Source organism: Grammomys surdaster, unplaced genomic scaffold (genome assembly GCF_004785775.1).
Source record: "Grammomys surdaster isolate TR1022 unplaced genomic scaffold, NIH_TR_1.0 126185, whole genome shotgun sequence".
Lineage (NCBI taxonomy): Eukaryota > Metazoa > Chordata > Mammalia > Rodentia > Muridae > Grammomys > Grammomys surdaster.
This window is the reverse complement of record NW_021620991.1, coordinates 3159866-3183327: the sequence shown is the minus strand read 5'-3', so window position 1 is coordinate 3183327 and position 23462 is coordinate 3159866. Positions and strand designations below refer to the sequence as shown.

Sequence of the window (23462 nt, the reverse complement as noted above, 5' to 3'; positions counted from 1 at the left end):
TCTCTCTCTCTCTCTCTCTCTCTCTCTCTCTCTCTCTCTCTCTCTCTCGTGACTCAGGCGCACGGAATCCCACCCTCTCACTGGAGTCGCTACAAAACTGGACACCATGAGTTCCCTCATGAGGGAAACACTGCCTAGCACCATTGCTGGCAGGCTCTAGAGGCTGCCTGTGTGAGCCGTAAGGGTGTCACTCGGAAACGGTGCCTGGATGAGCAAGGGACAGAAAGGAGGCCACTTCCAGTGTACCATGAGCTGCCGAGGGCCAGACACAGGCCTGCTGGGAGCCCAGCGGCCACCATGGATCATCCAAGAGGGACATATAAATAAAAGTGCCAGTCCACAGGCCGTGGAGGAGAATGGGAGACAGAGGTCTTCACTTGGGCTTGCGGAGAGAGGACTTAGCCCCCTCCACACACTTTCCTAGCTTTGGGTTTTGCTGAGACTGCCAGCAGTAGAGCTATGGGCCTCAGGGATGACTAATGAACAGAATTATAGAATGACAAGCTGTTTACCTTGAAAGGGTGGATGAGAGTCTTTGATTCTTAGATGTGGGTGGGGCCAAGAACCAGCATCTCCAATATCCTTGTGTATCACCGATGCTCTGGGCCAGGGACCTCAGTTTGGGATGCCACTGGGCAGGAGGTTAGTTCCTGATCTCCAGCTGGAGCTGAAGGGCCAACTCCAGCCTGCTCACAATTGTTGTCAATAAAGTTTTATTGGATCATTTCCTGTTTGTTTGCCCTGCTTTCGTGCGGGGTTGAAGAATAGCGACAGAGACCAGCGACAGAGACCAGGAGAGGCTAGAACAGTCCCTGGCCTGTTACAGAAGTTTGCTATGTGTTCTTTAGGCTAAAGCCTGTACTCGAGGGGACGATGTCCTGGCTCCTTTCCAGTGGGCCCTCCTGGCTCTGCCCCTCTAGCTTCCTATCCCATCACTGAGGAAACATGTCTCCAGGAGCCAGCTCCTTCAGACCAGCACAGGCAGCCTCTGCACCCAGGGCATCTGCCTTCTCTCCTGGGGCTCCTGGGAGGTTTGACTATGAATGACTAGTTTCAGAGTCTCATGTAGCCCAGGCTGGCTTCAGAGTCTTATGTAGACCAGGCTGGCTCCAAAGTCTCCTGTAGCCCAGGCTGGTTTTAAATTTCGGAGCCTCCTGCTTCTATCTCCCAGTGTTACAGGTGCGGCCACCATGGTGCTGGGTCAAACTCAGAGCCTGTGCATGTCTTATGAGCTTTCTACCAACTTAACGACACCTTTAGCCTGACAGGAATTACTACTCTACCACCTGGGAAAGAAAGTCAAAGCAGAGTTTTCTCTGAGATGAGAGAGTGCTCTGCCTTCAGGGACATTTCCTGAGGAGGACCTCCCGGACAGACTCTAGTTCTTGCCTCTCTGTGAAAGCCACTCTTGCTAAAGTCTGGTGCTGCCTTAGGTTGGGTCACGACTATGTAGCCCACATCCCCTTGGCTGAAGGGGGTGCTCATAGGTTCTCGGTCCTCTGTGGATGAGGTTCCTGTCTCTAGGCTGCCTGTGTGGACCTTGCCACCTCAGCCTCTGGCCTTGAACTGCTCTGCTTCTCTGAACCCTGCTCCTGTCCTGGGACCAGATGTTTCTGTCTGCATCCTGCAGTCTGGTCTGTGGTCCCCTTTATGCACCTGCGGAGATTTCCTGGCATCTCGGTGAGGAAATGGCACACTGTCTCAGACTCACGTGGCAGATCCTGAGCTCTCAGGCGTCCCACCTGTGGCCCTGTCTTCCAGGTGCTTAGTCTAGATTCCCGGGGGAGAGGGGTGTCTTTTGATTCATTTCATCCCCAGCCCCACCCACTGCTGGGTGCCTCCCTGTTCCACAGGCCTTACAATGGCTTCCACACTGGTCACCGGAGACTATCTTTATCCCATCAGCAGCCTCTTCCACAGGTCGCCAGGGGGCTTCTCCTGGACCATGGCTCCAGCCTGCCACGACTGTGCTCAAATTTCTCTTGCAGCTTCCATTCTATTCAGAGTAAAAGGCAGATAGCAGCTGACACCTCTGACCTGCCTGTCTGCTCTGGGGGAATCTCTAACCTCCTCCAGCAGGTGGCTCCCATTTTGTACAGCAACTCAGGCTTCCCCCACCTATGGGTCCCTGACCTTTGACTCCAGAGTTCTACTGAGTACCCTGCTTTGCCTCTATGCCAGGCTCACCCTGGCTGTCCCTGCACACCTCGTCCTAAACCGCCAACCTTCTCCCCATGGTTGCTCGTCACTTGGTCCCTTCCTGTGTGACTTTCCCCCCTAGAACCTGTCACTGCTGTCACACCTAAGGGTCACCTACTTTTCTCTTTCCACAAGAGCTCGGCTGGTTCTGTGAAGGCTGGCTTCTGTGTTCCTGCAGTGCCTGGCACTTGACAGACAGTTGTTATTGAATGAGTGAAAGGCTGTAACTCAGCCCGATGGAAAGGGTGGGAGATGGGCTGCCTGCGGCACTGAAGGTGACTGTCGGCTGTGACCCTGACAGGGTTGAGACTCTGCTTGAGGATCAAGCGTTCACCTTCTCTGTTGTGCAATGTCTGCTTTGTCCAGCAGGGGCACTCATAGCACCAGAAGGTGTGGGAAGGGAATTAACTATAATCCTGAAAGAGGGGAGTGCAGGTCTCAGGAACACCAAGAAGTGTTGGTCTGGAGATCAAGGTCCCTCGGAGCCAGTTGCCCCCCGACGCCCCGCCCGGCTCCAGACCAAAAGCCACATCAGGATTGGCCACTAGGCAGGTGCACTGGTCTTCAGAGTGCATGAGAAATTTGCCTTTTAAAAAGTCCCGTGGATCTGCAGCCCTGCCCACCATCTCTGCCACTTCTCTGGGAAAGAAGGGGCTTGGCTGGAGTTCCCACAGCCCCTGCTTTGCATTCAGGTTGCAAGAATTGCGGGCAGAGCCCTCTCGGCTCTGCAGCTGTCGCTGTCCAATCAGGAGCAACTGCACCTGCCGAGCGGCCAATCCCGAAGCGGACAACATCTAATAAGGCCGTGAGTGGCCAATTCCGATGCAAGCAGCATCCAAAGAGGCCGCGAATAGTAGGCTGGTGCAGTGTTCAGCAGGTACCACATCGCGGAAGGAGGCAGACAGAGCTGAGCCGAGTGTCCCTCAAGAACTTTACAACCCTCTCCAGGCAAAGCTGGGATGGATACCCCAGGTCCCTGACGTCCACTGTTGTTTGGAGGACAGATAGGAGCTAGGTTAGGGGCACTTAGCTCCTCCCCCCAACCTGAGGACAGGCAGAGGCAGGACATTCCCCACAGTCTGGAGGCTGGCTTAGAAAGCTCACCAACACAAGCCACTCCGGAGAGGGGAAGGGATCTTGGCTTATGATCGGGCTGAAGGTCAAAGTTTGGGTCCTATGGGTTTACAAATAACTGCTCTCACTGTCCCCGCCCACCCCCACATCTGTGTGTGACCTTGGGTAACTATTTGATTTATATTTAAGGAATCCGAAGCTGGGGGTTTTTACCAAGGCCTGCCCAAATGTCCTTACAGAAGCAAAGAGATGCCTTTTGAGGACAAAAGGCAGAGAGATAAACCCTAGCTTTAAAAACAGTATGCACAGGAAGGAGATGGGTCAGGAGGCACCATTCAAGCCCCGGCCTTCCTGCTCCCCAAATTATATTGGTAACTTTCAAACTTCAGAAAAATCAGAACAGTAATAAATACCCAAGTCTTCATCCTGGGCAGCAAGGGTTTACTCTGCCTCTCTTGCGTGCACACACACCTTCCTCCCCAGTCCACACACAGGGTACACACACATGCAGAGTTTTCAAGGCCGTCTGAAGAAGCTCAGGCCTGAGTTTCACCCACAGGTGTTTCATCCCCCCATTATCCCATTTCACACAACCATAGACTCAAGACGCGTCTAAGAGAACGAATCAGCACTCGCTACGCAGCCTCTGCCCAAATTCCCATTCTTCCCCAAGTTCTTGTTTTGAGTTTGAAAAATCCAGGATCCAGCTGAGGATCTTAGATGGCGTTAGCTGTTTCTCTCTGGTTTCTTCCAATCTAGAAACACCTCATCAGAGATACACACAGACACAGACACACAGATGTACACAGACACAGATACACACATGGACACACACAGACACAGATACACACAGACACAGATACAAAGACACACATAGACACACACAGACGCACACAGATACACATAGACACAGATACACACAGACACAGTCACACATAGACACAGATACACACAGACACAGACACACACACACACACAGACACACATAGATACACACAGACACAGACACACAGAGACACAGATACAGACACAGTCACACATAGACACACACACAGACACAGATACACACGGACGGACACACACAGAGACACAGATACACGCAGACACAGATACACACGGACACACACAGACACAGATACACACGGACACACACAGAGACACAGATATACACAGACACAAAGACACACACACACACACACACACACACACACACACACCCCCTGGGTCACAGTAGACTGAGAGGAGAGAGTTTATTGGTTCTGTGCCTCAGATTTTTGTGTATAGAATGGGGCCTGTGACCTTAAACTCTCTATTAAAGTTTATGATAAATGACCATATTATTTGGGGGTTTGTGTACCCCAGGATGTGAAAAGAACGAGCTGTTGAAGGACCTGTTTTGAGCCCTTAACCTCGGGGAGATTAAAGATGGGGTCCATGGTCACTGAGAGCTGCCCAGGGCTCCTTGAATGAGCAGCCTAAGACAGGAGGCCACAGGAGAGGCCATATCTGGGCATGTCTGGATCTGGGAGTTGAGGTCAGAGACGCAGAGGAATAGCAGGTGATTTTCTGTTTGGCTGGGAGACACCAGCCTGGCTACCCAGACATCCTTGCTGGCTGAGCTGGCACCTGAGGAGGCGGGCACAGGAGGAGAGGACAAGGTCGAGTGATTGATCTGAATTCCTCCTGTCTCTCGGTGTCCCTCGACTCTGAATGACTTGGCTGTCAGCGGCAGAGGCTCCTCACCTTTTCTCTGGTGCAGCCATGTGACTTGCCCTGGTCAAAGAGGCTAAGGCAGAACCACAGCGTCTAATTCCAGCCAAAGGAGACTTGTCTTTGAACCCTTGGTGTTGCCATGGGGTATTGCCTGGGGTACATATGCCGGAGACACCTCGCTACATGTGTAGGGGGACTGGCCTCAAGTGGGTCATATCCTTCCTCCGAAGACATACCGGACACACACTCCCGTGGCCTGCCGCCAGGATCCCTGCATGGCAGGAACTTGTGGCTTTGGGTAGAACCCTCAGCCTTGAAGTCAGTGGAATGGGAAGATACAGGTGCCTCCCCATGGTACCTTGAGGAGGCTTGTGTGTTGTGATGGTCACAGGACCTGGTTGTGTCTGGTGTGTTTCTTAAAGAGCTGCCAGCCACAGCTCCTCCCTGGTCACAGGGCTTGCATGGCCACTGAGCCTGCTCACATCTGCCCACCCTCAGCCAGGCCATGCTCCCTTGCCTTCTTCATTGCCATCTTTCTTTCTTTCTTTCTTTCTTTCTTTCTTTCTTTCTTTCTTTCTTTCTTTCTTTCTCTGAAGGTTGAAGGTTCTTCTTTGTTGCTTTCTCAGAAAGAGGCTTTTTTTTTTTTTGAGACATGCTTTCTCTTTGTATCCTTGGCTATGGCTGTCCTGGAACTCACTAAGAAGACTAGGCTGGCCTTGAACTCACAAAGGTTCATCTGCTCCCGCCTTCTAAGTGCTGGGATTAAAGGCATGCACCACCACACCCAGCTGAGACGAGTCATTTTGTAATCACAATTAGCTATTCTCAGAGAGGCCATGCTGCTCACGGTGTCTTGATGGAGCACATGGTCTTGGGTCCTCTGTGACTCCATCTAGATTCTGAATTTTTCTGAGAATTCAAAGGCTGCTCCCTGAGCCCTTTGGAATATTGGCATTTTGTGCTATCTACTGTCACCTGACAAAGACCCACAGATTGAGAGAGCCAAGCTGTGGCACCTGGGCCACGTGGGGAAGAGACTTGAAGGTATGGATACCAGGTGAGAACATGGGAGAACGGCTTAAAAGCCACTTCCACAACAACATCTTCCCCCGAGGACAGGAGAGTTCCCGCTCTACCAAAGCAGGCATCTGTGTGTAGCCTAGAGACTGAACAGCCCTGTGTGTATGGCTGTACTCAATGCGCATGGCCTGAAGGGACAGGAGGGAGGAAGCTGGTGCCAGCTGGGTGTGCCACAGTTTGGGGCCTTTCAGAAAGCCTAGCCTGAAGTAAAGACTCACGCTTCTGTTCACTACGCTGACGTAATTTTGCTTATCCTCACTCTAAAGTTGGGAGTCTCATCAGAACACTAACAGGCCTCCTGGGACAGTTGCCTAGCCAACCTAGCACGGCCAGGGCCTCCCTCTAGGCTGGGTGCTGACAAGGCCTCTCTCTTGAAGAGACAGGAAGAGGTGTAACCGCTGGAAGCCGCACACCATGCTTGAATGACACACCCTTCCTCTCTGCTGAGGAAGGGGCCCTGAGAGGAGCCCACTCCCCTCCTGTGAGCCAGAGAGAGCACTCTCCCCAAGGTTGGGTTCACTTGGATGTCAGTTATGCCTGTGGGGAACAGGCAGAGGGCCTGCATGCTTGTAGGGCCTGGGTTGAGATCTGGCATCAGCACAGCCCAGCTCCCCATGGGCACCATCTGGATCCTGCTCAGATGAGGTGTAGGTGTGAGGAGACCCATACATACACACAGACACACACACAAACGAGTGGAGTGTGGGGACAGGTCCTTGGTCAGGACCTCATGTGTGGGTAGTCTTAGGCCGATATCAACAGGATGTCTTACTCAATCGCTTTCAGTCTTAGTTTTTGAGACAGAGCCTCTCTGAACTGGAGCTCACTGATCTATCTAGGCTGGCCTACCAGCAAGCTCCAGAAGTCCTTCTGTCCCGTGCTGGGACTACAAGCACACATGGTCATGTTCAATTTTTGACATGGGTGCTGGGGATCTGAACTCAGATTCTCAAGCTTGCATGGTAAGCCCTTCACCAACTGAGCCATCTCCCATCACAAAGATACCTCAGAAATCCTGAGGACTTGGAGGAGCAAGGCAGAGGAAGGAGGGAGGGAGGATGGTAGAGGAACCTGACAATCTGACACTCAAAAGCGAGGCTGTCACATGGTTCAGACCACAGCCGTCCCTGACCACAGAGACAAGAAGATCATCAAGTGGAGTATGAGAGGACACAGATGAGAACTCGCTGTCCTTTAGAAAGATCATGCTCTAAGGACTTCAGCTTAACCTTCTCAGCGCTACATTTAAACCCGATCTCACCACACAGGAAAAAACCCAGCCCCATGAAGACAATTCACCATTAAGCAACTGTTACAATAATAATAATAATAATAAAAAAAATTACAGATAGCTGGATCCCACCATGTTCAACAGTGTTACAATGTTCACACTCCTTCTCCGTATGACAGACACCTGACAATCCCACTGCGGTCAACACAATGTTACAATGTTCACATTCCTTCTCCGGTATGACAGACACCTGACGATTCACAGCCACCTATCATACACCTACAGACTGAGCTTCCCTGCACACAGGGACAGCTTCTGTTTGTTGGGTCAGCAGCTGGGGACCCCTAGTCACACCAGACTCCCACTCCTAGAAGGATATTTAGATCCTGGGCTTGGGCGGGGCTCAGTATTCTCAACCTGGGAGAAATCCCCCTGAGGCTGTAGCATCACCCACATCTGGTGAGTCTGGGAGGATCCCTCCTCATCTCCCAGCGTCTTTCTCAGAACTCAGGGCAAGTCCCACGTAGAGTCTGGGTTGTGGATTAAGGTGCAGGGACTGGCTTGTGGAGAGCAGGCTTGCCTCCTGACCACAACCCCCCAATCTCCTCATCCCTACCCCTGTTCCATCACACCTCTTGAAAACTACAGTAGGCTCTTTGTAGTACTCAGGGGAGGTGAACCCTGGGGTATTGATGGCTCAGAGCAAGCCACAGGATCCTGGCCCAGTGTTCTTGGCTGTGGAGGCAACAGATACTCTGGGTACCCAGGCGGAAGTCCCTCCTCTCTCTCCTGTCCTCCCTTCAATGCACACAAGGCACTGGGATGTCTTACAAATACTGGGAAGCCCACAGCTTTGTCTTCACCCTTCCCCCACTGTGGCCACACCCTGCACCCTTACTCTGCAGGATGTGTGTGTGTATGTGTGAAAATGAGACAGCCTGGCAGGCCCCAAGGAGCTCCCTGCCAACACTGACCTCTCCCCTGGCATGGTGACACCTGCCTTGCATGGGGATGTAGGGCAGGGAAGAACTCTGAAGTCTCCCTGAAGAAGGGCAGGGGGAGCCAGAAAGGATGGGAACTCTTACATTGTCAAGGCAGATGGCCTCACTCCTCCTAGAGAGGAGAGAACAGACAGCAGGAGTCACTCACAGCTCAGCAGGTGGCTCTCAAGGCCACTTCTGAGAAGGAACAGAGGCACCCTGCAGAGTCCCTGATCTCCTAGGGTCCCCCCTTCCACCCCAGGGATGAAAGCAGAGATCTGTGGGGAGCTGTGTCAGTCAGGCCTCACCACCGTGCCTCCAACTGTCTGAGCAGTGGCTGTGCCTTATGTGTACTTGGTTGCTGTGGGTCCTGGTAATTGGACAGGAAGCCGCACGAGAACACAAGGAGCCTAGGGTGGGGCAGCAAGGTATTTGCACAAAAGCTAACCCTGGATATTCAGTAGCTCCGAGGCTTGCCCAGCGAGCCAGCACAACCCCATACTAGAAAAAGAAACCAGCCCTGGAAAGCACACGCCCAAAGCACCCTGGGTACCTGCTGTGGACCGGGATCCGCAGAAGAGGCACGTTCCGCATGTTGGGTGGATGGCTGAGTCACTGTCTGCTGAACTGCATGCCACGGAGGACCACGGGCCCAACAGGAAGTTGGTGAAGCAAGCGCCAGGGCCCCATGTGTGGCAACTGCACACTCAGAGACTAACAAACCGGGGCCCCTAAGGGACACCAGGGCGTGGTCTCTGGTGGGAGGGCCCAGCCACCCTGGGTGTGTGGGCAGTATAGTTAGCTGCCTAGGGGACAAGAGTTTGGGGAAGAGAGAGTCACAGTAGGGTTGAAGAGGCGGCCTTTGTGTCCCTGCTTCCTGTCCACAGTGCCCTCCCAGAAGGAGGGATGGACCCTCTCTAACTCTTGAAAACTTTTTCCAGGTGGGAAGGGACCAGCTTCCCACCTGGAACTAGTGAGTTCTGATGTTTAAGGGAGCCAGCGTTGTAGGAAGCCCTGTTGGGCTGTCTCCTATCAGTTCTTCTTCAGCTCTGGGACAGGTTCTGCTAACCACCTCCCTCTCTTCAGATGACGTCCTGAGGGTCCTGGAGACTCAGGCATCGATCTAACCCAGGTCTGGCTGACTTCAAGCTGTGTTCTGATGTTTCTCCCTGTCCTACAAAAAAACAGGTGACTTTGCAGGTGAAGACAGGGGTGTCCCAGGGAGGGGGGGGGTCATAGGGAGAGCCTGGTGCTGTGGGAAGGGTTCCTGCTGCCCTGTAGTCCCTGCCACACCCTCAGGACAGCTGCTGAGTGGTTGGACCCCAGCTTAGCCCAACCAGGTGTCCAGCAGCCAGGGGAAAGCCTATGTTCTTTGACTGAAGAGAAGCACAGGAATTGCCCAGAAGATTTAGTCCTCCCACGATGCCAGCCACCTGCACTGGACTAAATCTTCAGCCTCAGGCCTAACCTGTCCTTTATATTCAATTTCTAGACAGGAGACTGTCCTCATCTTTATCACGAGTTCTAGGCTCTGCAACCTCCTGGGGCTCTCGCACTGGAGGAGAGGAGCTACTGAGGGCCCCTGGGAAGGAAAATATTCGGAGATGCATGGGGGAGAGAGAGGGAAAAGGAAAAATCCTTTGAATGTTCTGCAAGAAAGCCAAAATGTTAGGACACGGACAAGCGGGAGACGAGAGAAGAAAAAAACCGAGAGCTCCCATGATGGGGAAAGATGGAGGGAGAAAGAAAGGGTCCCCACACGGACCCCAGCCTAGTCCATGTACCTGGACTCCTTTCTGTACTGTGCGTTACAGAATATGAAGGCTCACAGACATTAAACAGCACTCAAGGTCACTCAGCAGACCCAAGGAAGAGCAGGACGGGCCCACATCAGGCTCTGTCTTCCACACAGAGCACCTTTCCCTGCCCTGGATCCCCACTTGGGCCTCTGACTTTGGACAGGCGATCTTTAATCTGTGGTGTGTTACCATGCAGTGCTCCTCTAGATCCCAGTATGGAAGACGTCTGCAAACATGGGCTGTGCCCAGGGCTATAGTAACTTGTGGTAGCTAGCACTAGATCTCAGGGGCAACAGATAAAGTCAAATACCACAGGCAGACTCCCAAGCCTCACCAGCTGCTCAGCTGTGTGGCCACACCAAGGCAGCCTCAGGCCTCCACTCCGATCCCGGCCCTTAAAAGTAAATCTCAGCCAGGCATGCTGGTGCATACTTTTAATTCCAGACCTAAGGAGGAAGAGGCAGGTGGATCTCTGGGAGTTCAAGGCCAGCCTGGTCTACCTAGTGAATTCCATCCATAGCTACAGTGAGTCCATCTTAATAAAGAGTCAGTCTTGGTTCTGTAGCTATCTACCATGTCTTGTTAATTAAGTTGTTTTGGAGCAGAGGGCATATATAGCTCAGTTGGTAGAGTCCTTGCCTATCCGGGAAGCCCTGGGTTGGATCCCCAGCACTGCATAAACTGGGTATGGTGCTACACACCTTATATCCCAGCACTCTGGAGGTAGAGGCAGGAGGATCAGGAGTTCAAGGCCAGCCTGGGTTATGGAGTTCCAGGCTAGAAACCCTGAAACGACATGAGACCCTGTTTCAAACAAGCAAGAAAGTTACTTTGAATCAGGAAGGCAGGTGACTAGAGGCAAAGTCAGAAGGTCAGAAGCACCCAACTTAAAATGCTGTCAGTAGTAAAAAGACACCCACAGAAAGGTTTTGGGGGGGTGGATACCTGCTAACCATACAGCTGACAAGGGGCTAATGTCCTCACAATATGTAGACGCCTTAATAACCTGGCCAGAAAACAGGCAAAGGCCTCGAAGATACTTTACTCCAAAGATGCCCGGATGGCAACGTGGACAAGATGCTGAGCGATACCCACACATCAGGAAATGCAAATCAAACCACGAGGAACTATGGCCTCATGTCCACGAGGATGGCCACGGAGAGTAACAGGCAAGCGAGACACAAACCCCTGTTCACGGCTGCCGAGCGCAACATGTTTAGTCTCTGTAGAAAACAACCTGGAGCCCCTCAGAAACACGCGCGCACGCATTTCTGTCCTATGGATAAGTGTCCCTCACGGGCACACGTGTTGATGGTGCTGTTGAGGACACCGTGGGATCTTTTGGATGTGGAGCCTTGCCAGAGGGAGAGCCACTGGGATTGGGCCTTAAGGCTGTATATAGCTCGGCCTCACTTCCTGTATAGCTCAGCCTCACTTCCTGTTCACACTCTGCTTCCTGAGTGAGGCTGAGTGAGAACTGCCACACCCTACCCCTGCCTTTGTGCTTTATAGCCTGCAGTGTCATCATGCCCGCCACGAGGGACCGTGTCCCCTTAGAACTGTGAGCCAAAGAAATCCCTTCTCCCTTAAATTACTCTTGTCAGGGTATTTTATACAGCAAGGAGAAGGCATCCTCCCACCCCTGGATTGAAAGCAGCATCTTAAGGAAGTACTTGTATACTCTTGTTCACGAAAGCCTTGTTCACATGGAAACAAGATGAATTAGTGGGCGTGCCAAATGTGGCCTAACCATAGAAAGGAGTACTACTTCCTTACAAAGGGAAGAAAATGTACACTTGTTGCCACCTTGAGGACTGTAAGCCAGCCACAACAACATAGGGTTAGTCCAAGGATAGGAAATACTTAGAGTCAGGAGTGGGGTTGTAGGGACAAACGGAGGGTGTTGTTTAGCGGTGGGGGGTTCAGAGATGGACGGTGGTGATGGCTTTGCTAGTATGAAGGTCTTGGCCGTCACTGAGTTGCACATTGACAACGGCAAGCTATATGATATGTCTTACAATGACAAAATTGCAAGCACACTTCACACACTCAACACACATTTGTATAGTCCTACAGTCTGGCAGGGACATCTGCTGACGGGACTAGCCTGTGATCTCCCGTATGGGATGGCCTGGGACATAGCCTGCAGCTGAGTCTTGGTCTGGGTGGCTTCTGGAAAGATCTGTTCCTGATGGAAGGGGACATTCCTGGTATGGCTGCAGCAGATGTTGGGGTATCCCAGCTGGGCCAAGCATGGGAGGTGTCATGCAAAAGGTGAGGAACCATGGTACAGTGGACTGTCCCCCTATGTCATAAGTACCCTGCTGATCTGGGAACCGCCAAAACTCTTTAGTGTTAAGTGACACTGTCACAGTGGTTCCCTCCTGCTCCCCCTGCAACCCCCTGTGTTCTAGTTTGGTTTCTGTGATAAACACCATGACCGAAGGTGACCTGAGGAGGAAAGGGTTTATCCAGGTACTGAGGGAAGCCAAAGGAAGAATCAAGCAGGGAGGCCACGGAGGATGTTACCTTACATCCTCTGGCTTGCTCAGCTACCTTATACAGCCTAGGCCCATCTGTCCAGTAGGCCTACAGTAGGCAGGTCACTCCCACTCCTACATCAACTAGCCATCAAGAAGATACTCCCCAGACATGACCACAGGTAGATATGATGGAGGCACATCCAGGCTGTCAAGCTGACAATCAAGACTAGCTATCCCAACCTGGTTCTAGATACTTTTGAGGAGAAAATAGCAGATGAACCCGGTTTGATGTAGCTCGCATTCCTCTGGGCCAGCACGATGACGGTGCACATCAGAGACGGTCCAGGAGAACCAGGCTCCTGTGACAGGACTCTCTAATGTGAGGTGCTGGGAGTCTGGCACAGAGCTCTGGGGATGCAGCTTCCTTAGCACAGACCCCACACTGGTGGGTATCAATATCTCCTGCCCTGCAGGACCCAATACAGGTTATCCACTGCATAACAGAAAGGCTAACAAAAGGTCCTTTGTGAGCCCATTTCAAATGGGCTTCTCTGTGCCTACACCTGTCGGGGCCCACTCGGGTCTCTCGAGACAGATGACAAATTGGGTCCCTCTGCTGTGTGACATTCTTTCCTGAATCTGAGGACATCTGGCATTGCTCTCCCCACCCTGTTTTGGAGAGAAAGCTGTGGGCTTCTGAGCCTCCCCCACGAGCGTGTGCCGTAGGCTAATCCGTTTCTTTTGGCCTGAGGCTATGGAACATGCTTTGTGTGGGCTGATACACTGAGCCCTTCCCAAACCTTAAAGGCAGGCTGGATGATGGTGCCCTGTGCCCAAGGGTACTTGCTGGTGAGCACAGAGCAGGAACCCAGCCTCGGGGCTTGAACACCTGCTCAGGCAACATTTGGTATGGCTGGATTTGGGACATAAACACCCAGGCCATCCTCTTTCTAAAATGGCAGTCACCCAGTGCTCAGGGCAGTGCTACTTTGTGGGGAGGCTGTGTCTTTGTGGGGTGTCCTGGGTGGGGCTGGCAAAGTGCTGCTGGCGGGAGCCAAAACGGAACAGTCACCTGACTTTGACATTTCCAAATGGTTGGTAGAACACCAAGGTGGAGGGGTCATCTATTATGGATTGTATAAAGTTCAAATGTGTGTAAGTGAAACTTTATGACAGCCACACTTGCTTGTCTTGGTCTGTCGTCACAAAATATTGGGGACAAGGAGGCTTATACAATGGACATTTCCTTCTCATAAATCTGAGGCTACAAGGCTAAGATCAGGTACTAGTTGACTCTTCTCGGCTCAGTGGCTGCCTGACATGCTTTGTTCTGTGTTGTCACAGGAAGAGCAAGCTCTGGTGGCCTTTGCTTCTTGTAAAGACACAGGTTTCAACTAGGGCCTCAACTCCTCAGAGCCCTGTTTATCCTGATCTCCCCCCAACACCTTGCCTCTTCACTCTGCAGGTGGGGCTTCGATGAACGGATTGGAGAGGATGGACACGCTCAGCCCGTGTGCCTGTTTCTGTTGTCGGTGACTTCCAAACGGCGGCAGAGCAATGAGATGGTCCCGGACTAATGAGCCACGTGTGTCTCAAAAAACCCACTGCCAGCCTGAGTGCTGCCGTGTGCCGCACCGAATACTCTGTTCACGGAACGCACTGCGAAGCTGAAAGTCTGTATGTAGACCGATGCAAGTTAGTGGCCATCTTCAGTCACGGAGAGCGGACCGCCGGCGAGCTTAAGGTGTTTCACAATCTGTTAGTTACAGGAAACAATCTGTAGACGCCTGGTCCTGAGACTAGAAAAAGGCTTCCCAGAAAGGGGGTGCCTGGGAAAATGGCTCGGACAATAAGATGCTTGCTGTGTAAATGCAAGGACCTGAATTTGGATCCTCGGCCCCCAGGTAAGAACTTCGCAACATGGTGTGTACCTGCAATGCGTGTGTACCCTCATACACACACACACACACACACACACACACACACACACACACGAGAGAGAGAGAGAGAGAGAGAGAGACAGAGAGAGAGAGAGACAGAGACAGAGAGACACAGAAAGACAGAGAGACACACACAGAGATAGACAGAGACAGGGAGATAAGAGACAGACACAAAGAGAGACAAAGACAATACAGATAGATACACACGAAGGGCTGTGCCTCCCCTGCAGACATCATGACTCCTAATCTGCTCCCCACACTCCCAACTCTCGTTATTCCTGGTTCCTAGCCCCACATACCTGTCCTGGTTTCTGGGATCTAGCTCCTGGCCCTGACTGTGATCACGGAGGACAGAAGAGACACAGGCACATCTCGGCCCTGACTCTGTGCATTCTTGGCCACCTGGTTCTGCTACTCCTGTGCGCTCGGCTGAATCTTCAGTGCTTGCCGACTTTACAGCCATTCTTGGCGTCCCACTGTGTCCTCTTCTTAGGAGGAGATCATAGCCTCTTTCCCCAGGGATTTGATTCACTAATCTACTTTAATATCCAGTACCAAAGGGTGGACCCATTTCAGTGGTGGCGTGACAGGCAGCATGTAGCCTGTCCCCATTTAAAACCTCACTCTGGAAGGAAGGCAACCCACAGAAAGCCCATGAGATGCTGGGCTGGTTTCTGCTATGGTCTCCTGAAAGCATCTTCTTTCTTGTGGTCCTGTAGCCCCAGAGGACACTGGGAAAATCGCCATCATCCAAGGTCTGACGCAGTTCTATCACAGCACACAGAAGCTACAAGTTGACAAGCTATGAGCACATGGCAGGGAAAGGGTCTCCGGAAGTGAGGTCCCTCCCCAGCCCTGGCCTCGTTCTGTCAGATGAGAACCTAGGGGACCCTGCTGGGATCCGGGGCATCTGTGTGTGTGGGTCCTCTTTACTGTAACAGTTGAGGTTGTCCGCCTGTGACATGAGAGCTGGCAGCACAATTTCTCAGTATGGAGGAATCTGAGGCTGCTCCTGGGACGTTCCTACACAAGGATGCTTTTTCACAGGAGAACGCTGATCGCTGCAGACATCCCCAAAGCCAGAAACAACACCTGCACGCTCAATCCCACGCCCTACACCACCAACCATAACCACAGTCCTCATGAGTACATGGAACCTTCCCTAGGTTTCTGGGACTATGAGCAGAACACTTCTGAAGCTGGGCGGAGTGGGGTGTGTGTGTGTCTCAGTCAGTTTCCTGCCACGAAACTGTAAGGACTTGAATTTGGATCCCCAGCTAAAAAGTTGGGTTGTGCTTCCATGTTCAGCAAGAGACCGTTTCTGATGATGATGATGATGATGATGATGATGATGATGGTGGTGGTGATGATGATACGATAAAGCGGGCAGCAGCTGAAGAAGACACTTGATAGGGGCTCCTGGCCTCTCTATGTGCAACCACACATACGTACTTGTGTTAGCCACCCCTACACACAATGAATTAAACACAGGCCTCCGGCAAGAAGAGTAGAAAACCCCACAGTCCAGGGCAGAGCTCCAGCACTTCTAAGGTTTTGGTGTTTGCCAGTCTTCTGGGGCAGAAAAGCAACCAGAGACTGTATGTGAAGGAAAAACGTGGCCATGTGCCAATAAAACTTTATTGAAGAAAACAAATGATAGTGGGCTGGACTGGGCTGTCATCTGCTGGTTGCGGGTTTCAGTGTCTGTCTATATCTACCAAGCTGGGTGTGGTGGTACAGCTTTCATCCCAGCCCTCGGGAGTCAGAAGCAGGTGGATCTCTGTGAGTTTGAGGCCAGCCTGGTCTATGTAGTGAGTTCCAGTACAGCCAGGGCTATATAGTGAAACTCTGTCTCAAAACCACAAAAATACCTAACCAAACAATCCCCTAAACTGCCAGGCCACACCCACTATGATGTAATTAAGGTTGTCGGATAGATCACGTTCACCGTGCATGCTACTCTGAGCACTGTGTGGCTGGGGGCAGCATACATGGCCAGTCTTTCTGCGAGGGACATTCTACTTCTGGAAAGATAACCCCTCAAGGTTGAAGAGAAAGGGTCCTGGCCAGATAACCCTCTGTGCTGCTGGCTAAGACTCTGCCCTCCCTGCTTAGCAGGGTCTGGGGATGAGGATGGATGGGTTGGGTCCGCAGAGCGCCCTTCCCCCGAGTCGCTTTCCTTCTGCCATCAACGCTAGTCTATCAGAGGATTGTGGTTCTGATTAATCTCTCCTGGAGTGAACGCAGTAGTCTCAGTGGCCTCCCTCCTCGACACCGCTCTTCGGGAGGAGAGGCTCAGAGGCTCAGAGCTGAGGACATCTGGCCACGCGACGCAGGCTGCTGCCTTTGATGCGACACTATTTTTGGAGACTCTTTTTGCCTCATTTATTTTTGATTTGAGTTGCTCACACAGTGTGTTCTCTTTCTCCCTCCCTCTCTCTCTCTTTCGCACTGAGTTAAATGCGTGCAGTATTTTTAAACCCCCGCTCCTGTCACCTTGTGATTAGCGGAGATGAGCCATGTCCCGGGGCAGTGCTGGCCAAGGAGGGGGCCTCCTGTCTCAGCCCTTGGTTTTGGGAGGTCTCACTTTCCTGTGTGATGGGGTAGCCTAGTCTTGAGGTGGAAGGGCTGGGTTTTGTGGACCAAGGGGCCTGCATTGAAAACCAGACTGTGAGTGGCCAGGGTTCAGGAACATCCAGGAAGTGTCCCCTGAATACCACAGTAGAAGGGCTGAAAGGTATCTTCCAAATGGCAGCCCTGGACCAGATTCCTGTAGGGATGGGTGCCAGAGCCGTTGGTGACCTGGTGAGATCTGGGTGTATTTCACAGGAATTCCTACCTTTAACTGTGGCCCCAAGCCACCAGGTGGTTACTATCATTAGCCACAGATGACAACCACAGAACTGAGTTTTCAAGAGGCAAAGCTAGCTTGCCTCTGGCACTGGGTGAATAGCAGATCTGGAAATCTACCCTGAGAATTAGAGTTCTGGGCCATCCCCAGCAGAACATTCTAATCACAAAGGAGCCCACAGCCAGGCTTGGCTCAGGGGGAGAAACAGAGATGACCATGGGCTGATGAATTTGGGATGCTGGGGCCTGAGTTTGCTGATGGGTCAACGTGGGGGTATGACAGAGGACAAGAGAGCAGGTGTGGCTCAGGTTTTTAGAGATAAAGAGTCCCCAACTGGTGGTGTCTGCATCCAGCCTGAGTACTCCTTGGACATCTGGGAGGGAATGTGTGTGTCCCTAGTGATGGTATTTTCCTCTCTATGACATAGGGCCCTTGCTGGTGTGACCCCGTCAGGGTGTTCCTCCTGGGGTCCCACCCTCATCCACTGATACCTCTCAAGGGAGCTCTCTGTGTTGTACCAAGTCACATGTCTTCTGTCAAGCATGCACCACAGCCTATGAATACTGCTCATCTGAGTGTTTGCTCTGAGACTGGAAAACCCAAGAGGATGCCCACAGGGCGTGTCTCATTTCCTGCTGAGATTCTTCAGACTCAAGACAGGGCCTGAAGCCTGGTCAGTGTCCAGCATACCACGGCCAAACGCATGCAGTGTGCTATCTCATAACACGGCTAATTACATGCAGTGTGCCACCTTGCCCAATGTGCGCCCTGTGCCACCTTGTTATGGACAAGCAGCTCTTTGCTTACAGATAATAGAGATGTGAGTGTGGGGCCCCTGCCAAGCAGAGTCGAGGAAGCTGAGCTGTGGGAGGTCATGTTCAGCCGCTCCCCCTGGAGAGACAGGGTGTCCTGTGGTGTCTGCTGTCTCCTTTGAGGAGTTTCTCTGTGGAGGGCAGCAGTAAGGCCTCAGGCCTTCAGGCTCTGTCTCAACCAGATCTACGATCCTGCACCGAGGTGATGCTGGCTCCTGAAACATGCACGGAGTGCCAGGGTTCTAGTGGCAGCTATGTGGGTACCCACCACATGTGAACACACATGTACACGCACACACACATATGCACACACACATGCACACATAGATACACACATACATACATGTGTATGCATACATACACACACATGCACATGTCCACACACATATACACACATGTATGTGCACACACATATCCACATATGCACATAGACACACACAGACACATGCACGCACACATGCACACATGCACACATAGACACACATGTGCACGCAAACACACACACACATGCCCAGACACGCACAGACACACATGTGTGCACACACACATACACACATGTATGCACACATAGACACAAACACATGGACACGTGCACACACATGTACACACGTATGTGCACACACATATGCACATGCGCACATAGACACACACAGACACATGCATGCACATGTACGCACACATACACACACATGACATATATGCACACACACACATGCCGTACCACTAAATACTACCATGACCATCTCTGACACCCCTACTGCTTCCACTCTACCATTTCTACTGCGACAGTCATCACCACTTCTGCAACCATCTCATCTCCACTGTGACTCTGCCTCACCACGATCACCTTCACGCCTGCCTACACGACCCTCTCAGCTACCGCTATCGACACCTGTCACTGCCATTTCTACCATGACCACCTCCTCTGTGACTGTCTTCACCACCTTTATCACCACCGTGTCTGTCACCGTATCCATCATGACCATCCCCACCCCTTCTCCCGTTGGTCTCCATTTCACCACGACCATCTCTGTCACCTATATCTCCACTGCCTTTGTCACCACTACCACCTTTACCCACGATCATCCCACCACGATCACCCTGACCGCCATCGTCCCCACCATGATCACCCCCACCGCCATTATCACCTCTACTTCTGCAACCTCTCCCATGATCCTCTCTGCCTCTACCACCTCCACCACGAGAATCTCGATCACTACCACCTCCACTTCAGCCACCTGAGCGGTGACCACATCCACAATCTCTAGTGCACCGCCATTTCCACACCTACCATCCCTGCATCCGTCCCATCTCCTCCACCATCACCATCACCATGTCTACCGCCTCCGCCATGACCACCTGAACCATCACACCAAATGCCACGGCCATCGCCACGACCACGACTTTCTTATCTAAGACCATCACCACCTCCCGCCCTCCCGTTTCCAGCACAAACACTCCACCACCACCACGCCTATCGCCATCAATCCCACAGTTTCTACTACAACATCACCACCACCTCTATGACCAATCTCTCCTCCTCAACGCAGCCATCTCTACCACCCCCATCTTACCTCTGCCCCACCCCACCCCATCTCTAATGTATGCACCCTGACCTTGTCATCCCTCTCTACCTCCATCATTTCTATTTCTGCCAGTTCTACCCCTAATCACTTCAAGTCAGCTTCCATTCTCCCAAGAACTTCCGCTTTTAAGGGTCTGCTCTGGACTCCTCCCCCGAGTGGTCCCTGGGACAGTTCTGTTGCTCTGGCTTCAGTTCTGGCCTTCAGGCCCAGGGCCTGTGTTTGAACCAGCAGCCCCTCTCTTCTGTTCCACACTCCAGGTGTTGGCTTGTCTACGAGATGTCCCAGGAGCACTCCATGTCAGAACCGCCTCTCCTAGCTTTGGGAGCTCCTGTTTGGACCACGGTTTCCCTTTGTCACCAGAGACTAGTGTCTTTTTCTCAACGCCAGATCTCTCCCGTTATGCCTTAATGGGAGACCCCCAGTCTTACTCTAAGCCCTGAAGTGGCTGCCTAATGCCTGTGGTCTCAAGAGGAGTTGTAGCTTAACATTTAATACCGTCCGCCTTTCCAGTTCTCACCCTCCTTCCTGTTCTGCGCAGCTGCTTGTCTCTTCTCCTGCACATCCATCCTAGGCACACGGGGGAACTTCTTATCCCTGTCCTTCTCATGCCTACAGCATCCCCGATCATGGCTTCTGCTGCTGGGAGGGACACTGGACCTCTCCATGAATCAGGAACGTCACTGCCTACAGGCTTTAGCAGAGAGACCGTCTACCCCAGGTCTGATGGGCTCTCTCATTATTCCTGGTGGTCTCCCTTGGCAACAACATGGAGGTGGCTGCACCTTCCATTCCCGATGCTTTGTCTACTTGATTCTTCCGAAATGCATCCCGCGTGACCAAGAGCTGAGGCAGGCATTCCCACGGCAAAGTTAACACTACTGAGCTTCTGGACACTCTGTCCCAGACCTCTGTGTTGCTTTCTGAAGAAGGCTCTCTACAGCTTTCTTATTTAAGTCTTTGATACTGAAATGCTGGCCCAGTTCCTGGGGACCCTGTTGTCATCAAGGCCATGCTTCACTCAGCCAATGAGGGTACAGGTGACTGACTGTCCAACCTGGGAGTTTCCCCGTCTCTTCTGTCCCTCCCCTCTTGACACCACGGATGAATTTCAACCAGCATCTCAACTGTCAACTAAGGGACCTGGGGGTCACCAGAGGTGACAGGCAGAATTCCCAGCAAATGAGCAGAGTGCTCGACCTGGGGTCCCCATGACCCACAAGGCCGAGGTTGTCCGAACACGCCTTGTATACTCCTGGTCTCACCAGTGAGAGTCTGAAATTTACATTTACATCCTCAGTTCTGTCTACAGAAGGCAAGTAACACTGGCTTTGCTACAGGGATAACAAGTTTTGTTTCTGAATAGTTAATAAAAGCTAACTTTAACAAGCTGTGCAGGCTGGTACACTCCTTTAATTGTAGTGCTTTGGAGAAAGAGGTAGGAAGATCTCTGTGAGTTCAAGTCTAGCCTAGTCAAAGTAGTGAATTCTAGGCTGGCCAGGGCTATACCCGTCTCAAAACAAATACACAAACAATTAAAGTAACTCTGAATAAAGGGAGTCTGAAAAACAAGAAGTGGGACCCAGGATTCGAACTCACACTTCGAGTCACCAGATCAAGATATCTAAGTGTGAGGGACACTTAACCAGGGCCAGTGCGGCGGCCAGGGGACACTTGCCAGGACCAGAGCAGGCAACACCGGGGGCCAGGGAGTTTTCCCTGGTGATGACAGGCCTCATGGCCTCATTCCCAGAATTCCCAGGAGGAAGCATGTCCCCGGCAGAGTAGAACCCCAGGGCACAAAGTGAATTCCAGGACATCTTGCAGTACTCTTTTCTTTAAAACTAAATTTATAACCCCTTTTGTGAAAGTGTGTCATGTCCTTCCCATTACAGGGAGTTGACCAAGAACACTGAGGGAGAACCCAGGCAAGACAGAGCCAGCCCTGGTGGGAGGCTCTGGGAGGGGGCACCTAGGCTGGAGGCCTCTCTTCTGACTTCACGAAAGCGCATGCAGAAAGCCCCGTTCTTCCCACTGGCCAAAGTGCCTGCCACTTCCGTCTGCTCATGGTGCAGTTGGGGAAGACCCTTCAGGTGTACAGCTTGGATGTTCCACCTCAGGCTACATTGTTGTCATTAAACTTCCTGTCCCTGGAAGGACCGACCCTTAAAGCCGTCCTATCCTTTGTCCAGCCCCCCACTGTTCAGAGAAGACAAATGGCCCAGCACTTCTCCCCCAAACCCAGGGGGTTAGTGGCTAGCCTCATGATGTCATCTGAGTGACCTATGGTCTTATTCCCAGGGATACAGATGTCCATCAGGACCCATTTCAAAAAAGGACACAGAGAGTTTGGCATGCAGCTGTGGGAAAAGACACGGGCCATTTCTGATTCCCAGGGGCAGAGTATACCCTGGGTGCCTTCGTCTTCCTACCTGTGGGCACACCTGGTTTCTTGCCTTAACAGCTCTTCCTGCAGCTGTTCTCAGAAGGAGCAGGGCTGAAGGACCTGGAGCCTCCTTGGGGGACTCAAATCACAGTCAAGGTGGAAGACATTTTCTGCCGGGTGAGACTATTGCCGAAGGCAAGGCCCATGGCTGATAGGGGACAGATCTGTGGTTGTGGCTGTGAGGAAGTCCCTCTGGCTATCCTGCAACTGTAATTTCTTTTCTGCAGGGCACTCCTGAGCCCCTCAGGAGTCTTGTCTTTCAGAGAATACACAGGGATCCAGGGAACCGAAGCCTGGGGAGGAGGCTGGGCATCACAGACCACTGGATGTGGATTTGGCTTGCTGGTTTTCTTTAAAACCTAAGCCCTGCCTTTCCCATAATCTTTGGGGTCTAATGGCTCACCCTTCAGAATTTCTGTCACACCATGCCATGAGAGGGGTCTCTAGAGAGGCAGTGCCTCCTGGCCTCTACACTTACCAGCTCCCTTGGGGACAGCCATGCAAACCTCTGAGGAGTCCAGGCAGCACCTGAAGGCCTACGTAAACTTCTGAGTCCTGGCTGCTGCTACAGCAGTCTGGCTCCCCTGGGCTGTCTGTGGTGTAACTACCTAGCCTGCAATTTCAGAGATGGAAAGTCTTAATCTAGTGGATGGTCAATGTGCCAGGTTGAGGTGGGGGTGGATGAGGGGCAGGTGCACCACTCTCCCACAGAGGGGCAGGGAGCAGCAGAGAGAGGCGCCCAGCCAATGTCTGCAGAGACTGGAAGCTCCTGCCGCTCCTTGCTGGAACATCTATCAGAAAGGGACAGAGAAAATGCTGAGTCTCCTCTCATGGCTGGATTGAGATTTTAAGTGAGTCAAAGCAGAAGCCTGGTGGGGGTGGGGGTGGAAACAGAATCCTTCCCTAGGAGACTGTTCCAGTGCCTGATTCAGCAAGGCGAAGGAGGGGCTCTGACTGCTCAGTGCCCAGCCCTGTGCAGCGATGGACCGACCGAATGAGCTTGAGGGTAGATAAAGAAGGAAGAGCCTGGACAATTCTAACATGGGGGACCTCAGTGGGAGCACTACCAGGCAGCCAAGCAGACACCCTACCCCCCCGCCCCCCCGGCCACTCATCCCTGGCCCCAGGTGTGGTTGGGGTCCTTCCTCTCTTGAGCTCTGGATAAACCCACACCTCGAGGCCTTGGCACTTACACTGGCTGGACAGGACGCTTGCTTGGGGGAAATGGCTGGTGCTGTCATCTCTCTTGAATGACGCTAAGTTCTGCAGTA

The 23462-nt window shown here is 52.3% G+C and overlaps 1 protein-coding gene across 3 annotated transcripts in view; it reads right to left on the bottom strand.

The window, feature by feature from the left end:
• Kcnab2 (potassium voltage-gated channel subfamily A regulatory beta subunit 2) overlaps nucleotides 1-23462 on the bottom strand; it is an 85023-nt gene that overhangs the window by 48147 nt on the left and 13414 nt on the right. For 2 of the 3 annotated variants that reach the window (XM_028757863.1, XM_028757865.1), the window contains exon 1: nucleotides 8831-9007. The exons of the other annotated variant lie outside the window; for it this stretch is intronic. The gene's annotated coding sequence lies outside the window, so the exon portion shown is untranslated. Of the gene's footprint in view, nucleotides 1-8830; nucleotides 9008-23462 lie in introns of those variants that run through there. 3 annotated transcript variants of the gene reach the window in all.